We start from the raw sequence: 19,190 nt of genomic DNA, 5'->3' as shown, positions 1-19,190 counted from the left end.
TATAGGTGGAGAGGGGATCTTTACAGTCTCGATCTTCTTGCCACCTCTTTTCCAATTTATATCGCTGATAGTGCTTGGCGTGAAGCGGGGTTCATTTGAACATCTGATAGTTGGATCCATGGCTTCCTGCTGTTGACTTTGATGGCAGTAGATGTGCTCATCGAATTTGGGGTCTTTCTATTTCTAAACAAAGTTCCTAGTACAAATGTAATCTCTATGTGCATAGCTGAGAGGTCGACCGTGGTGATGGTGTGCTTCTCCTTTTCTCTGGTTGCCTGTTTGGAAATTCACTTTGCAGCCTTTGTTAGTTCAGAGATACAGACATGCATTTCATCATTCAGAATTTCAGCTGTACTTTTTCCCTGCACCTTACATCTAGTGGCAGGTATTTGCACATTCATGAGTCTTCCTGTCATTATCTGATGGGGAGTTACGTGGTGAAAGGAGCTAGGAGTGTTCCTAAGGGAGAATAGTGCTGAGGTAAACAATGCAACCATTCTTTGTGCAAGGTGGCATATAGCTTGCTTATCTTAATTTCAGTAAGCCATTAAGGTGCTCAACTATGCTATTACTCTGGGGGCGGTAAACAGAAGATGATTTATGTTTTACCCCTAGCATTGTTGTGAGAAGGATAAAAACAGAATTGATAAAGTGTGTACCATTATCAGATCTTATCCCTTCTGGAATTCACCAGCGGGGAATCGACTCACAAATCAGAAAAGTAGCTGCTGACTTAGCATTACAGTGGGTACAAGGTCCTGCTTCAACCCATCAGGAAGAAGGGCAAACAACAATTATGAGGTACCAATAGGTGTTGCATTAATCGATCATGCTGATAAAATCAATGTGAAGAGCCTTAAAAGGACCTGGAGAGAATTGTTGGCAAATAGTACAATTATTAATGTACATAGTAAGTATATCATGCTAGTTAGGAACTAGCCAATCTTGTTGTATTTGCATAGACAAATGATCTCTCGAGAGGTGAGCTGGTAAATGCACTTGATCATGAGAACAGCTCGAGGTATCACTGGTTTACTTGTAGATATTTCCCTATACATCAAATCATCCCCTCACAGAGAGCACGGTCCATAATAGTTTCTCATGCAATGGAGCAGCAGATGTAAACATGCTGTCTCAGCATAATGAGGTGTAATAGCATCTGTGATTGTTTTTGACTCAGGCTCATGCAGCGACGCAGCCTGGGCCACCAAGACTGGGTATGTTGTGAACCTGCTGGCACAGATGGCGGTCTGCACCTAGCTGAGTCTTTAGCCTCCCAATCTACTAATGCATTTCCCTGTGATACAAAATCCTGTCCATTTGTATGTGCTGCACACTTTACAACTTCCACTGCTTGTGGTAAGGCAAGTGCCTCTTTTAAAGCTTCTAAGATATTTCTATGCATGACAGCATTCCCATCTGATTAGAGAAAGCCTCTTCTGCTCCATCTCATGATGCTTGAATGTACTGTGGCAGTTACGCAAGTTGAATTCGAATAGATCATGATAACTTTTCCTATTCCTTGCTTGAAAGCCACTATCAATTCTGCTGCTTGCGCAGAATAATATGCTAGCAGTGTTATCTGCTCAACTAAATGTGTCTGAGGAATCGTGCTGCTGTGCTCTGACCACTGTTGCACCTGTGTGTCTTACTCCTGTGTCCTTGTCAATGGTAGAGGAACCATCAACAAAATATACAATGCTGTCGAGAAAAGGATCCTCTGTTGCTTGGCTGAATTCATTAGGGACATACCTTGCACAATCATGTGCATCATCCTCAGAGTCCAATATAGGATGAGACAAAATTGTTGCGGAGTTCACAGTATGACACTTTACATCTTCAAATAGGAGAGTGGTAGTATTGCCCTGTATTCTGACACTCTCTGCGTAGTTAAGGTAGTCTTAGGCTTCTGAATGATAGCATATAGTGCATGTTCTGCATGAGTGTTCGAGGTGCCACCATGACAATTGGGGTGATTTTCTGTACCGCAAAGGCTACAGTGGCAAAAGCTTGCTTGTTGGGGTAATGTCATTTGATTACTGAGTCCAACAGACCCCAGAAGTATGGAATGGATTTATATTTAAAGGATATTTGTGTGAGATGACAATTGTCCTCACTTGACTATTGCAGTGATAAAAAAAGGTAAAACTCTTTAGTGTAATCAAGAGTCTCCGAACACAGGGGCAGCTAGAAGTGCTAAAATATGGCAGGGCGCGATTACACCAAACTCACCATAAATGCGGCTCCCGCCCAGTGCAGCACTTCTCCCCTGGCATCCACAAGCAGGAATGGAAGGACTTCCTTCTTGCCCAGTTGAACGTGAATCCAACCAATCCTAGAGCTGCTCCCCTTCTGTTTTCAGTATGAGAGCAGCTTCAAGATTGGTTGGAGCAGGCTAAACCAGTGCTCATTTTGAGGCTATGGTCTGTGCCAGCAATCCATTGGCTGTTTTACAGCCCTGGGATTTCGGGGGCTACAGTGCACATGTTGGGCTGGCTGCTGCACGACAACCGGCCAATCCAATATGCGCACTGAAAGGGGCAGCAGTCATCCTGCAATCACAGGATTCAGACTGCCCGCAGACTCGCAAATTACACAGCAGGAGGTGAGGGCAAAATAGTCTAGTCTCTAAAGTGGAAAAGGAGAGGGGGCAGCAGGGAAAGTAAGTGTCTCCAGGGAACAGCACTTCTTTAAGGACAAGAACCCTCACTCACCCACGGGTGATATGCTTCATCATTGGGTTCCCCCCTCACACCAGAACCGCACGGTACCTGGTGTGGGCTACAACTTCCTGATGGGGAGGAGCTGAGGTGTTTTAAAAAATGATAAGCAGATGTTGGCAGAGAGTAAAGGGCAGAGTGCAGGAAGAAATAGAGATAAAACTATGTCTAGAAGGGCTGGAATGAGTTTATTCAGATACCCTCTGGGATAGGGTTAAAAATAAGACAGTATTGGGGATTCTTAACAAACATACCTTCTTGGTGTAGTCAGCATGTTTTAGCCAATTGTCGGCCCCAAACGGGATTCTAAGGCTTTTGCCAGAACCCAGAAATAAGTCACTCTGCTAAAGACATCAAAATAGAAAATAGAAAAATATCTGCCTTGAAAAGGTTAGCCTGGCAGGAATGGGGATGGTCCAACAATACTCAGAGTCCAACAACATTTACAAATTGAGGAGATAAAATGCGCTCTTAAACCTCAGAGTCTCTCACCGAATGCAGAAGTGTTGGACCACGCTGACTTTTGCAGCTCTGAAGTTGAGGTGTTACCTCTACCACAGACAGTTGGCCTCAAACATCGAATCATGCTCAGCAAATAATTCCAACATTGTCAAAGAATTCTCCCACCCCTCCGCTGCAACAAACAACATTACCCCCTCACAGGAACTCTGCGACAACCTTGAAAACTTCTTCCATGACAAGATCGCCAATATCTACGGAAACTTCAATCCCCAGCCTAACGCCACCAACTTCATCATCGACCCAACTACCACAGACATCTGACTCACCAAATGAAGCCAGCTTGCCCCACAGGACACCGCGTCCATCATGAACTCGATCCACTCAGGGGCTCCCACCCCACCCATGGCCTCATCACATCTTCAACATGGGTGAAGCCAGAGTCAGCCACATACTTACCATCTTGTTCAACACCTCAATTGCCAACGTCACCTTCCCTGAGGACTGGAAACATGCAGAAGTCAACACCCTACTAAAGAAACGATTGGCATACCCCAGCAAACTCAACTACTTCCTACCGTTCTCCCTGCTCCTGTTCACGGGCAAAGTTCAAGAAAAAATCCATCAACCAACAAATCTCTTTACATCCAGAATGAAACCTACTACTGGACCCCTCCTAATCTGTATTCCACAGCAAACTACATCCCAGAGAAAACCCTCATAACGGCTACCCACGTGTCCGAGCCCCACTCAACCAATGGGAGACTGCATCTCTGATTCTCCTAGACCTCTCGGCAGACTTTGATATGGTCTCTCACCACACACTCATCACAGGCTGCACAACATAGCCTTTCAAGAAGCCGCTCTCAAATACATCGCATCATTCCTCACCGAAAAATGCAAAAAGACCACCTTCACCTCAGAACCAAAGGAAATCTTCTGTCGAGTAACCGGAGGATCGTCGCTCCACCACACAACCGTATCAAAACTTATAGGACACCTCTGGCCAGCATCGCCATAATTCCAGGCTCTGCATCATATCCTATGCCGATGACACACAACCCAGGCCGGCTCTAGGGCACTGCGATCGGGGCCACCGCACCGAGCGCTGACTTGGGGTGGGGGCGTCATTTTTACAAGTAAATTATCATTTTAAAAGCAACTGCTGCTGTGTTCCTGGCCCCAGCAATTTTCAGGCCTCAATTAAACTGTCAAGATAACTCTGGTGGTTAATCGTCTCCCTAGAAAGAGAACAGAGGTTTGTCTAGTGGAAGATCTGACTCTTCCTAATGTAGCGCAAAGGGTTAAAACGCCTACTGCTAAGAACGTCTACTATGCAGATAAAGTGCATATAACGTAAATAGGTCAGTAGATTACTGCTTCTGTAAGAGAGCTCTTTTTGTAACTTGTCATTTATAACACAAAATCCTAATATACAACATTGAGCTATTAACTGTCATCAAAGAGCTGCATGTAAGCTGCACGGTATATGTTAGAGCTATATGTTTTTTTGCCCAGTCTTTCATCATCCTAATTTTGCGTAAAGGGTTCATTTGGGTAGAAAACAATTCTTATTATTAAGGAGAACCCTTAACAATAATGTTACGTTTTAAACTCTGAATTTGTGTTTTTCCAGAATAAGGACTCAAACTTTATTGCCTACAAGTATCAATGACATGCACACCTACACCTTCTAGTCCTGTCTGATGTAGCATTTCCTATACACTGATTTACATACATATGTGTGTGCGATGCAAAGTGCTCTGACACCTTACACTGGTATGAGCGGTGCTATAAAGCTAAATTAATCTGAGAGACAGTGGTTATGGAGACTTGAGGGACACTGTTGAAGGGTGCTTGTGAGGAAATCTGTGGCAGAGGTGGTCATTGGGGGGCACCAACAGACATTGTCGCACAGGGCGCCACCAGTGTTAAAGCCTGCCCTGCACAAAACTCATCCTCTCCCTCCTCGAAGACACCAACAAGACCAACTTCCACAACTGCATAACAGACATCGCCAACTGCATGAAGGACAACGGCCCGAAGCTCAACATGGACAAGACAAAGGGACTGATTTTCAGAAACAAAAGCACCCCATGGGATGCATACTGGTGTACCACAGAACTCAGACTTACGACTCAGGGCAACTCAGTCTAATCCTCCTGTTTCTTGATCCTCTGCATGCTTCATAAGATATTCAAATGGTTACCTCAAAGTTCAAGATGCTCCATCACCCAGGCCCTCATCTCCAGCCGACTAGACTACGGCAACACTCTCTACGGAGGGATCACAGCTCTCCTCCTCTGACTATAGACCATACAGAATGCCGCAGTCAGACTCGTCCTGGTCCTCGCTAGCTGAACTCATATCACCCTCTACCTCAGGGAACTCCACTGGCTCCCTGTGCAGAAAAGATGCCAGTTCAAGCTCCTGACCGATGCATACAAGGTCCTACACAACTGCGGACCCGCCTACTTGAACTATAGCCTGAATTTCCATCAGCCCACCGTACACCACTGCTCTGCATCCCTTTCTCTAACCCTCACCTCCTGCATCTAATGTAGCAGATGCAGATGCAGAGGTAGATTCTTCTTCTACCTAGCAGCGAAGTCATGATATAAGCTACCCTTTCATCAACTGACCTCCCAACATCTTCCAGAATTCCAAAAGTCCCTGAAGACCTGGCTTATCAACGAGACTCTGCCAGTGCCTGGATACCCTCACGGGTGACAAGAAGTGCTCTACAAATCTACAGATTTATTGATAATAGATTACGCTAGTACACTCCAATGTACTATACTCTATTCAACTAGACTACACTTTTCTATACGACACAGCACTTCACTGTACTGTACATGATCCCAATCCAATTTATAACAGTTTACTAGCTATGATATGCCAGTGCACTCCACTCTATGCCAATCTACTCTACGACTCACCAGTACACTTTATTGTACTTTACTGCACACTATGTTACATCACTACTCTCTACTGCCCTGTACAAGACTTTACCTCACTCTACGCTACTTTACGACAATTCACTCTATGTAGCTCCACTATTTCACACATTACTGTACTCTATGCAACTCCACTTTTCAACACTCTACTGCACTGTATGTCACTCTCCGACACTTTACTCCAGTCTATTCCCTTTCACTGCATTGTGCTATACTGTATGCCACTGTTAAACCATGTAAGCAGCTCTTTGTATGCCACTACGGCCCATTTTACTCCACTCCGACACAGTGCTTCATTCTACTCCTCTGTATGCTGCTCCAATCAATGGCATTGTACTCTATAACACTGTATTTTGATCCACTCTACAATACTGTGTTGTACACCACTCCACTGTACAAAAATCAACTAGACTATATGCCACTTTACTCTACTGTAGTCTATATCACTTTCCAATACTGTGCGACACCCCACCACACTCTACAGTACAATATGGTACTCCAATTTATGACACTTTACTTAACTGTTTGCTATGCCACTCCACTCTACTGCACTCCACTATAGACTAAGACACACTATGCCACTCAATGACACTTTACTCCACTCTACATTACACCACTCCAGTGTTCTCTACTCTACTACACTTCATCCCACTCTACACCACTGTACAAAATCCAACTCCACTATCCGACATTCTCCACTGTGTGCAATTCCACTCTACAACACTGTACTACACTCTATGCCACTCTTATCCACTCTATGACTCTATGTCCATCTGCTCTACACCACTGTACTACACTGTATGACACTCGCCGACACACCACTCAACTTTTCTCAACAAACTACCACTCAACAATATGACAAGGCACTCCACTCCACAACACTCTCCTCTACTGTACTCTACGACACTCCACTTGAAGACATTCTACTCTATGATGCTCTACTTTACACTACTTTGTTCCATACGCTATTCCACTGAAAAACTTGCTGCTCCAGAGTACGATACGTGACTCCACTATATGAGACACCTTGCCATAACACTATATTTAACACTTTACTACACTGTACGATATGCTACTACACTGTACTACACTCAATTCCTATCTACAATATTCCAGTCTATGACCATAGACTTTACAACACTCTCCTCTAATGTACTGCACAACACTACAAATAACTCTCCACTTGTAACACTGGACTCCATGATTTAAACACATTTTTATTAAAAATTCTAAAAAAAAAATTGAAATTCAATAGCATAAAGGTTAAAGCTTATTTATAGGAAGGAACTCCTATTTTCCCTATACAAATCAAGTTCAAACTAAACAAACTAAAAATGCTCAAGTTATAGTTATAACTTTCATCTGCAATTTATCCAACACCTTCAAATTATTATAAGTACCGGACCTCGTAACACACTTTTTTCAGCTTGCTAACTTGAAACTGCTAACTGTAACTCGCTACTCTATCATGCACTGTTCTCTCACAAATAATGATACTCCACAATACAGCACTATACTGTACAAGACTCGCCTACACTGTACAACACTACACTCAAACTATACACACTCTACTTCACTGAACTCCATTATCCCACCACACTCAACAACACTCTATGACACTCCAAGAAACGACACACTACACCACTCCACTGTATAACACTTTTTGCCTCTGTATGCTACGTCACTCCCCTGTACTCTGTTCCACTCTACAATGCTCCACTCTACTTCATTGTACTAGACTCTACTTTACAACACTTCAATTAATGACACTCAACACTATGATTTGAAACACATTTTTATTAAAAAGCAAACACCATTAACATACAATGAAAAAAACGAAGGTTAATGATAATATATAGTTATGTTTTCTTGCTATGCAAACCGATCTTAAAATACACAAACTTTAAAAGCTGTAAAGTTATAATTATAACTTTAATTTATAATTTACGCACCACCTTCAAATTGCTATGAATCACGCACCTCCGAACAGTCTTGCATCTCACTAGCCACTCTACATTAACTACAACTCATGCTTTTTCCATGCACTGTTTATGCCCTTCCATGCATCACTTATCGCATGTGAAATCATAAAGTGGATAACAACATTTATAACTACTCAAATGGAATTATTTGTCACAATACAGTGCATGGTAGAGTGTCAAGTTATAGTTAGTGCAGTCTGGTTAGCGAACTGAAAAGCGTATTTTAAGAGGTGCACTATTTATAATAATTTAAAGGTGGCGGATAAATTGTAAATGAAAGTTATAACTAAAGAATTTTTAAAGTTTGTGTAATTTAAAATGTTTTTTTATAGGGAAAATAAGTTTTCTTAACTATAAGCTTTAATCTTAGTTTTTTTCATTGAATATAAATATACATATATACACTGAAAAAAACAAATGTTAAAGTATAGTTAAGTGTGATAAAAATTTAAGTAACGTTATAGTTAGGTGAATATGTCAATGACAACATCAACGTTTTGAACTAAAAGAAACAGGAATTTGCTTAGTAGAGCTAACTATAACTTGCACCTTTACCATTCACTTCTTATGACCTCACATATTACATCATTCATGACATCACTGATGACATCTTAAATGACATCATCAGGCAGGGCTAAAGAAAAAAATGCTGAATGTAATTAAGCCAAATTTGTTAGGAAGCTAGATCTTGGTTTGCAGATTATGCTTCTTGTGAGTTTGAGTAAATCTGTTCAATAGTTTTTGGAAAATTAAGGTTTAAACATATTTGTATATCTGGACTATTGGTCCGCGAGAGGCTCGTGGGAGAGGCAATTTAAAAACAGAGCGTTCTGATTGGCACAGGAAGCTTTTTTCCTTGGGCCAATTTGCTTCCGTGTGAGTCAGAGTCTCCGCGAGAGCGAGCGCTCTGACTGGCAGCCAGCAACATGAGAAAACTGTTACTGGCGGACATTAATATAAGGTAGGGATATAGGGTAGGGATACCATGCTCCCCATGGCCCCATGGGGGGACCCAGAGTGACACCCCCGCAGCCAAAAACAAATCAGTGATGCATGAGTACTGTTGGATCGCAAATCAACAAAAAGAGAGGTAGGGTAGACAAGGCACTCTTACTCCCCACTCTGATTAGAAAAATAACAACAAAAGAGTGCTACTTGATGGAAAACAAAAAGGTAGATGAGCACAAGAAGTCAACAACACCAGTTTGGTGTGTTTAGAAAGCCCTCACTCACCGACCTAGTCGGTGACATGCTTCATCATCGGGCCCCACTGGGTGTGACCGAATGTCACCCCAGTGTGCTTCAACGCCAGATTTACTGCGGAGCGGGTAATGTGAAGATGTGAAGGCTAGGTGATAGATTTACGTGAGTAGAGTGATGTGGTGACTTAAAAATGGCTTGTGTGTATCAAAAATTGATTTAATGGTTGATCACCAAGGGCATATTAAAAAATGTGTTGGTAAACAAGGTCAACTAAATTGGATGGCCTGTTTCCAATAACATTACGTGAGCGGTCAACATGTTTCTGCCAATGTTGGTGTAGTTAACCTGGCATTCGTCAGGACCTAGAGTGATTAAACCCCGGCGGTATGGGCACGCTAAGGCCCACCCTACCAAGGGACGTGAAAGTGAAAATATCTGTCGAAGTGCACTGAAAAGGTGGCTTCACCGATAAAAAACGGGAGGCACAACCCTTCTAGTCTCAGAATCAGAGACTCAAAAATTAGATGCACCTGTAAAGAGAAAGGGTACAGACAGACATAAACAGACAAATACATAATTAGTTATTGATCTGCCGGCCAAAGGGCACACAGTGGTGACTTGTGCTCATATGTACAGGCAAGTGCACAACACACGACTAATTCGCAGAGGTGTGTGGTTCTGCCTGTGGCTATATATTATCTTGCTACATGATAGCGTTATCTGTGTAATATCATTATCATGTAGTGATGGGCGAACTGAATTATTGCCCGCCTGTGAGCATGTGTCATTTCATGCGGCGCGTGGAAACTGCGTGGTATAGTGGGGGGGGGGGGCGTTACAATGAGAAACCCAGTCTATAACGCGTTCTTTAGTAATAACTACACGATCAATGGGCCAAGGGCCAGTGACCAATATCCCCAGAAAAACGAAATGCTCGTTAATGGTTCTCACTTGGAAGGAGAGAAACTATCACCCCATAGACTGCGGGAGGTGGGGTGACGGCGTATTTGGCACATCCTGTAAATTAAAGAGACAAACAAACACGAGACCAACTTAATATGGAGGCCTCGGAGGTACTTAGCTCAAGCCGAAGAAAGAAGAAGAAGGCCGAAAACACACTCACGCCCACGACGCCAGGCACCCGAGTGTAAACCTGACCAGCCCTCAAGACCGCGTCTCGACGATCAAGAGCCGGTCGGGTTACGCCGTATATGAGGCCGGGGCTCTGTCACCAGCGCGCGCTCTTCCGGGAATGGGCGTGGCTGAAGGCGCGGTTACGTACGTTCGACCAATGAGGGAAAGCGGTCGAAGTAAACAACCAGTCATAGACATAGAGGGACTGGAGCGTCTAAACTTCTTTCGTAATGTCTGGAATTAGGACCAGAACGGAAAGAAAGACTTATTTGGATAAAAACAACAAGAGAAACTAAAAATTAAAAAGTGGAATAGGATTCACTTGTAGACAGTAAAATAGGGAATTGCCTCATTTGATACATCAGAGCGGGGTCCTCTGGCGGTAATCGTAAATTTCGGAAGAAAGTTTTCCCATGTTGATGGTAATCACGGGGAATACCAATATTTCAGCTGGAATAGCAACGGGTTTCACAATAAGGGTTCTGATGCACGTGAGCTCATAATTTCGGGTTAAAGGTGTTAGAGATGTAATTTATGAAGTTAGGTTCGACCCCTACAAAAGGGAATGTGAGAAAGGTTGTCTATTGAGAATGATACACAGCCAAGAGGCCTAGTTTGTCTCTTTAATTTACAGGATGTGCCAAATACGCCGTCACCCCCCCTCCCGCAGTCTATGGGGTGATATTTTCTCTCCTTCCAAGTGAGAACCATTAAACGAGCATTTCGTTTTTCTGGGGACATTGGTCACTGGCCCTTGGCCCATTGATCGTGTAGTTCCTACTAAAGAACGCGTTATAGACTGGGTTTCTCATTGTAACGCCCCCCCCCCCACTATACCACGCAGTTTCCACGCGCCGCATGAAATGACACATGCTCACAGGCGGGCAATAATTCAGTTCGCCCATCACTACGTGATAATGATATTACACATAAAACGCTATCATGTAGCAAGATAATATATAGCCACAGGCAGAACCACACACCTCTGCGAATTAGTCGTGTGTTGTGCACTTGCCTGTACATATGAGCACAAGTCACCACTGTGTGCTCTTTGGCCGGCAGATCAATAACTAATTATGTATTTGTCTGTTTATGTCTGTCTGTACCCTTTCTCTTTACAGGTGCATCTAATTTTTGAGTCTCTGATTCTGAGACTAGAAGGGTTGTGCCTCCCGTTTTTTATCGGTGAAGCCACCTTTTCAGTGCACTTCGACAGATATTTTCACTTTCACGTCCCTTGGTAGGGTGGGCCTTAGCGTGCCCATACCGCCGGGGTTTAATCACTCTAGGTCCTGACGAATGCCAGGTTAACTACACCAACATTGGCAGAAACATGTTGACCGCTCACGTAATGTTATTGGAAACAGGCCAACCAATTTAGTTGACCTTGTTTACCAACACATTTTTTAATATGCCCTTGGTGATCAACCATTAAATCAATTTTTGATACACACAAGCCATTTTTAAGTCACCATATCACTCTACTCACGTAAATCTATCACCTAGCCTTCATATCTTCACATTACTCGCTCCGCAGTAAATCTGGCGTTGAAGCACACTGGGGTGACATTGGGTCACACCCAGTGGGGCCCGATGATGAAGCATGTCACCGACTAGGTCGGTGAGTGAGGGCTTTCTAAACACACCAAACTGGTGTTGTTGACTTCTTGTGCTCATCTACCTTTTTGTTTTCCATCAAGTAGCACTCTTTTGTTGTTATTTTTCTACTGTTGGATCGCAGCAAAAAAAAAGCAACCACCATTTTCTAAAGTGTATCTGGGGAGGGGGGGGTCAGTAGGGCCCCCTACCCAGCCCACCTAGGGTCCCAAGACCCCATCCCCCAAGGCTGTGTATATGTAAGGAGAGAGGGCACAAATCCCCTCTCTCCCTGAGCTGTTTTTGGCCCAAGGAACCCTGTCCAAGGGCCCAATTCATTCATTAAGAGGAAGGGGCGTGAGGCCACCTTCCTGAGCCTTAAAAAGGCCCTGGGGACCCCACCCCCAAGACCCAATCTATTTAAAAAGGTAGTGTTTGTAAGGGAAGGGGGCACATTCCCTGGGGTCCAATTTAATCATTAAGAGGAGGGAGGTGTGCAATCCCATTCCCAAGCCATAAAAAGGCCCTAGGAACACCGCATCCCCTGGGCCATCACTTCAAAAAAGGGGGGGTCTGTGTGGCCCCCCTCCCCAAGCCTTAAAAAGGCCCTGGGGACCCCATCCCATTGGCCTAAACTATTCATTAAGGGGAGTAGGTGCATGGTCGCCCTCTACAACTGTTTTCAAACCCGGGGAACTCATCCCACGGGGCCCAATTAAATTATAGGGAAGGGGCTGCAGCCCCCCTCCCGAAACCATGTTTGGTTCCCGGGGAAAAGGCAAGGTGGGCCATGCATCCCCCCTCCCCATGCCTTACAAAGGCCCTGGGGACACATTTTCCCAGAGCCGTCTCTCCAAAAAAAGAGAGGAGTGCCACATGGCCCCTCTCCTCGAGCATTTATTGGCCCCAGGGCCCTCATACCTGGGGCAGGCTCACTTGCTGTGTCCTGGGAAGCACATGGCTACACCATTTGTCAACCACGATTCACAGTACGACAGTTGTAAAAGTTGCGTACCTAAGATCCCGGCCACAATGGAGTGGTTGGCATTGAGGTGGTGTTGAAGCAGCAAAGAAGTATCCTGGACGGAGGGGTTAAAGATGGAAATAGAAGTGGAAAACAATTAAAAAGGTAAGTTCTTACCTTATTTCCTTCGATTCCGCCAGCTCAAAGTAGGAAGTATTCCCCCCACAGTTGCCTCAACAGAAAGGCAAATTGTGATTAGCTTGGTGGTCATCTTGGCTGGATTCCCACCGACAGCCGCTTTTGACGCCATCGACGCGGGTAAGAATTCCTTGTGGAGTCGTCGGGACTATGGCGGTCTTTCGTCCATGGACCTGCCAACATCTAAATCAAGCGGGCAGACCACCAAGTATGCGGGCTTTGAATCAGTCGAAAAAGTGATGGCGGGACAATTACCGCCAAGATCTAAATTAGCCCCAAACTCTGCTCCCAGCAGGTAGGAGCTTTAAAAATGCTCCCGCCGGCTGGGAGCAGACTTGTATTCTGCGTCCCTGCCTGCACTGATGCTGGCAGGCACACAGAACAACAGATTGCTCCTGCCCATGCGGAAGGCCGGTTGGGGCCACATAGGCCCTGGGGCTCCTCCCACAGCCCCCAATATTATGTTTGGTTGGTGCCCCAAATGGACACCGGGGCACCCACCTTTTAAATAACGGAGGACCAGGGGATGGGAATTCCTTGGGCCAATATAGGCTCGGGAATGGAGGCAGTGCGGCTCCCTCCCCTTTTTTTATTATATTTGGCCACAGGAGATGGGTTCTCCGGGGCCTAATAAGGCTCCAGGAGGGGGGCCACATGGCTTCCCCTTATAAATAAGACATGGCCCGGGAGATGGGATCCATGGCAGCTATAAAGCCCCGGGAAGGGCAGGACCTCATCCCCCTTTGTTTAAATTCCAATCCCGGTGAATGGGGTCCACCGGGGCCTAATAAGGCTTGTTAAGGGGGAGAATTCATGCACACTCCCCTCTTTTTACTAAATTTGGCTGCGGCGTTGGGTTCCCCATGGCCCTATATGGCTAGGGGAGCAGGGGTCATGCAGCCTATTTCACATTTTACACAAAAAAAGGACCTGGTGATGGGGTTTCTGGGGCCCAGGATGAATTGGGAAGGGCCAGAGAGCCCCTCCCCCTTTTTGATTGTATTTTGCCCTGGCGATGTGGTCCCCGGGGCCTATTAAGGCTCAGGGAGGTGTGCTGCCCACCCTCCTTCCCTTTTTTTTGGATAGGGCCCCTGGGGACTTTTAAGGCTTCAGAATGGGGGCCACACAGCCCCACACTCCTTTTTATTGAAACTATCCCTGGGGATGTGGTCCCCACTCCCCTTCCTCTAAACATATTATTTTTACCTCAAGGGATGACACTCCCAGGGGGTTAAAGACAAATCCTATGCTTTGCATGCTAAAGGCGATGTGCGGTTAGCAACCTGCTGAGGGTTTGTCCACAGGACATTGAGGTCAAACAGGCAAACAGGTAACCTCCGTCTTCAGGTCCCAGGCACTGCCCTCCCAACTCAGAGATGTTCCCCTCTGCGACCCTTACCATAGTATTGCAGAGGTCTTAGCATAATGTAACCACATCCACTGGTACTTTGCTTTGCCTATTTTTGGTTCAAGGGCAATGCAGGAGTCTTGGATTGCCTGGAAAATCATCGTTATGTCTCTTCTCCTGGTGTGGGGGCAGCTGGACATTCACCCCTGCTGTGTAACTGTCCATTTTTGATTGGGCCTGGGCCGGGGCCGAAGGGGGCTTGTCAAGCCCCATAATGGTGGAGGACTCTCCCTGGTATCTGCTAGAGGGTCCATGGCAATCACAACAGGTACAAAGTCCTGAGTAAGGTGGGATTTAGAATGCTTGACCCACTCCTTCCTGGTTACGGGTGGCACGTGCAGCCTGGGATCATGTGTGGGGTGCCCTCACTGGATGGTCCACTGTTTTACCCCAAGGGCTCATGCCTTAGTACTCTAGGTCCCAGATAGGCACCAGGGGCATGTTTTGGAAATCCCCTGTTTTCTCTGCACCCCCTTAATATGAAACTGTGCAACATCTGCCCATGTAGAACAAGCATTGGCAATGCAATAGATCTCGTATTTACGCAACTTTGAGCTATTGGCATTATAAATGACAATGCCTTTTATTTATGTGTTGGTTTTTAAAACATAAATAAAAGACATTGTCATTTATAATGCTAATAGCTTAAGTAAGTGATGGTGGCAGAGTCCACGAACCGCTTGCTTCAACTTTCGTCCCCATACAGCGATCTATGCTGCGCGTTGAAATTGCACATTTTACCCTCATTTATTTACTTTATGAATTGGCTGGTCTTTTAAATAATTCGGCACACACTTTGCATGCTAGGAAATATCACGCGTGTAATTTAATCTGAGCACCATCGTGTTGAGCTTCTCCCTACCTGAATTGAAAGGAGGGGAAGCACCTTTTAGCTTTGCATTTTTCAGGGCAGCAAGCAGTGTTTGGCTCAATCTATCTTCCTGTCCGCCTCGTTCCGACAGGGTAACTAGTACCGTTGTGCGGAGGGCGGGCAGGTGAGAGCCAAGCACTTCCGGAACTTCTGGTAACCACTGCAGCGGGTAGCGCTCTAGTGGTTTTCTTCTGGGGCTATTTAGGCGGAGCACCATTACAGTGAAGCTGCGGTAAGTGACGGTGGCAGAGTCCACGAACCGCTTGCTTCAACTTTGGTCCCCGTACAGCGATCTATGCTGCGCGCTGAAATTGCACATTTTACCCTCATTTATTTACTTTATGAATTGGCTGGTCTTTTAAATAATTCAGCACACACTTTGCATGCTGTGAAATATCACGCGTGTAATTTAATCTGAGCACCATCGTGTTGAGCTTCTCCCTACCTGAATTGAAAGGAGGGGAAGCACCTTTTAGCTTTGCATTTTTCAGGGCAGCAAGCAGTGTTTGGCTCAATCTCTCTTCCTGTCCGCCTCGTTCCGACAGGGTAACTAGTACCGTTGTGCGGAGGGCGGGCAGGTGAGAGCCAAGCACTTCCGGAACTTCCGGTAACCACTGCAGCGGGTAGCGCTCTAGTGGTTTTCTTCTGGGGCTATTTAGGCGGAGCACCATTACAGTGAAGCTGCGGTAAGTGACGGTGGCAGAGTCCACGAACCGCTTGCTTCAACTTTGGTCCCCGTACAGCGATCTATGCTGCGCACTGAAATTGCACATTTTACCCTCATTTATTTACTTTATGAATTGGCTGGTCTTTTAAATAATTCAGCACACACTTTGCATGCTGTGAAATGTCACGCGTGTAATTTAATCTGAGCACCATCGTGTTGAGCTTCTCCCTACCTGAATTGAAAGGAGGGGAAGCACCTTTTAGCTTTGCATATTTCAGGGCAGCAAGCAGTGTTTGGCTCAATCTCTCTTCCTGTCCGCCTCGTTCCGACAGGGTAACTAGTACCGTTGTGCGGAGGGCGGGCAGGTGAGAGCCAAGCACTTCCGGAACTTCCGGTAACCACTGCAGCGGGTAGCGCTCAAGTGGTTTTCTTCTGGGGCTATTTAGGCGGAGCACCATTACAGTGAAGCTGCGGTAAGTGACGGTGGCAGAGTCCACGAACCGCTTGCTTCAACTTTGGTCCCCGTACAGCGATCTATGCTGCGTGCTGAAATTGCACATTTTACCCTCATTTATTTACTTTATGAATTGGCTGGTCTTTTAAATAATTCAGCACACACTTTGCATGCTGTGAAATATCACGCGTGTAATTTAATCTGAGCACCATCGTGTTGAGCTTCTCCCTACCTGAATTGAAAGGAGGGGAAGCACCTTTTAGCTTTGCATTTTTCAGGGCAGCAAGCAGTGTTTGGCTCAATCTCTCTTCCTGTCCGCCTCATTCCGACAGGGTAACTAGTACCGTTGTGCGGAGGGCGGGCAGGTGAGAGCCAAGCACTTCCGGAACTTCCGGTAACCACTGCAGCGGGTAGCGCTCTAGTGGTTTTCTTCTGGGGCTATTTAGCCCTCGCACCCCTCTGAGCGCGCAGCGATCGCGCGCAGCCGAAGACACGCCGAAGAGCAGCCAAAGAGCTGCCCGTCTGCGCCCGTCCGCGACAGAACGGGACCGGGACCAGGGGCCCTGCCCTCCACGCTCCACGCACTACAAATGGAGAATTCCATAATTAGGTACTCTCGCCAACATTTATTAACACTTAGACAACCCTTATTTTCTGGCTGCGTTAGTGATAAATGGCAATGCCCAGAAGGTCCCTTTTCCTGTTGTAAATGTCATTTCCAAGCCTCTTATTTAAATTCCACTAGTAAGGTTAACACTGTAACAGACCTACCAACAAATGAGATAAAATGTTTATTATTAAATGTTCGCTCTATGCCCAAGCACCAAATCCAAATATGGGACTTATTACAAACATCTCAACCCGATCTGTTTTTTTTTTTACAGAGACCTGGCTTAAACCTCATACAACACCTTCTATAGCTTTAGGGGTCCCTCAAGGGTACAAGTTTTAAATATGGATCGTCCAGATAAAGTAGGCGGTGGAATAGCCATTGTACACAAAGACTATTTGAAAGTTACTATCTTAGAACCAAAATGTAGCCCACACATGGAAATAATGGTTTTTAGAGTAATTACTGCCACAAGAGCATCTTGGAAGGGAGCGTTGGTTTATCGCCCACCAAGACCTAGCTCAGGTTTTACTCTTTCTCTTATGGAGCTTTTAGCTCCTCATTTTAGAGCCAATGAAAACGTTTTGTTCCTTGGCGATTTTAACATTCATACAGATATCCTAGAGCTTCCTGAAACTAAATCCTTACTAGCTGACCTGTCCACCCTAGGTCTGGAGTTGCAGAACAATGGACCAACACATAAGGGAGGCCATTCTCTTGACCTGCTTTTCTCAAATAGCACCAAAATTCAGTGCCAATCCACCACCCAGCTAGATTGGTCAGATCATTTCCTGCTGGATTTCTGTATATCAGAAGTGGACATACGCCCTAAAAAGAACACTCTTCCACCAGTATGGCGTCGACATTGGTACAGAGTAACGGTGGAGGAGTTACAAAAGGTCTGGGAAAAACCTAACCCTACGGCAACAGATGATGTGGAGGGTGCCTTAGCTAAATTTAATGATTCCATAACTGTAGCAATAGATAAATTGGCCCCCCTGAAGTTGCATATACAATTCCCTGCAAGCAAACAAGAAAAATGGTACACTCAGGCTCTGAGAGTAGAGAAGCAGAGATGCAGGAAGATAGAGAAAAAATGGAGGAAAGCACGCACAGAAGAAAACAGTAGAGCACATCGCGATGCCCAGTCTAATTATTATAAGAACATAAAACTGGCGCGAAAGAACAGCATTATTCAGCAACTCGCAGAGGCGGTCAATTCCTCTAAGGAATTATACGAAATACTACAGGCATTCGTAAAACCGACAGCCTGTGATAGCCCAGACGATTACTCCCAATCCTTATCCGAGAACATCTCCCTGTTCTTTGAAAACAAAATCAACTCGATTTACGAGAAAATTTTGAAGGCTCCTAGTTATCAAAGTAACATCTGTGCTCCTACTCCTCCACCTATACAAAGAAATGTCTTCTTGACAGCCTTTCCACCAGTCGGTGAATTAGACCTCCCTTCCCTCATTGGCCACATAAAGTCAGGATCTCCCGATGACTTCATACCAGCAAAAATGATGGCCTCGCTGAGTACTCTTCTCGGACCTCAAATCCTAGATATAATAAACCACTCTCTTAGGGAAGGACACGTGCCTAGGGAATGGAAAAAAGCGGTGGTGAACCCTATCCGGAAGAGTGCCGCACTTCCATGGACAGACCTTTCTAACCTCCGGCCCATCTCCCTCCTGCCATACCTTAGCAAAATAACCGAGAGGCATGTAAACACCCACTTGTCGAATTACATCGAGACAGCGGAGGGCCTGGACCACTCTCAATCTGGATTCAGGCCCAATCACAGCACCGAGTCAGCCCTCATCTCAGTGACCGATAACATCAGGATGTCACTCGATGAGGGGGGATCAACGATTCTGGTGCTGTTAGATTTATCCGCTGCCTTCGACACGGTGTCGCATGAAATACTTCTCGGTCGTTTGAAGGAGGTGGGCATAGGAGGCATG

The sequence above is a fragment of the Lissotriton helveticus genome, chromosome 11 (genome assembly GCF_964261635.1).
Source record: "Lissotriton helveticus chromosome 11, aLisHel1.1, whole genome shotgun sequence".
NCBI lineage: Eukaryota > Metazoa > Chordata > Amphibia > Caudata > Salamandridae > Lissotriton > Lissotriton helveticus.
This window is presented reverse-complemented; position numbering follows the sequence as displayed.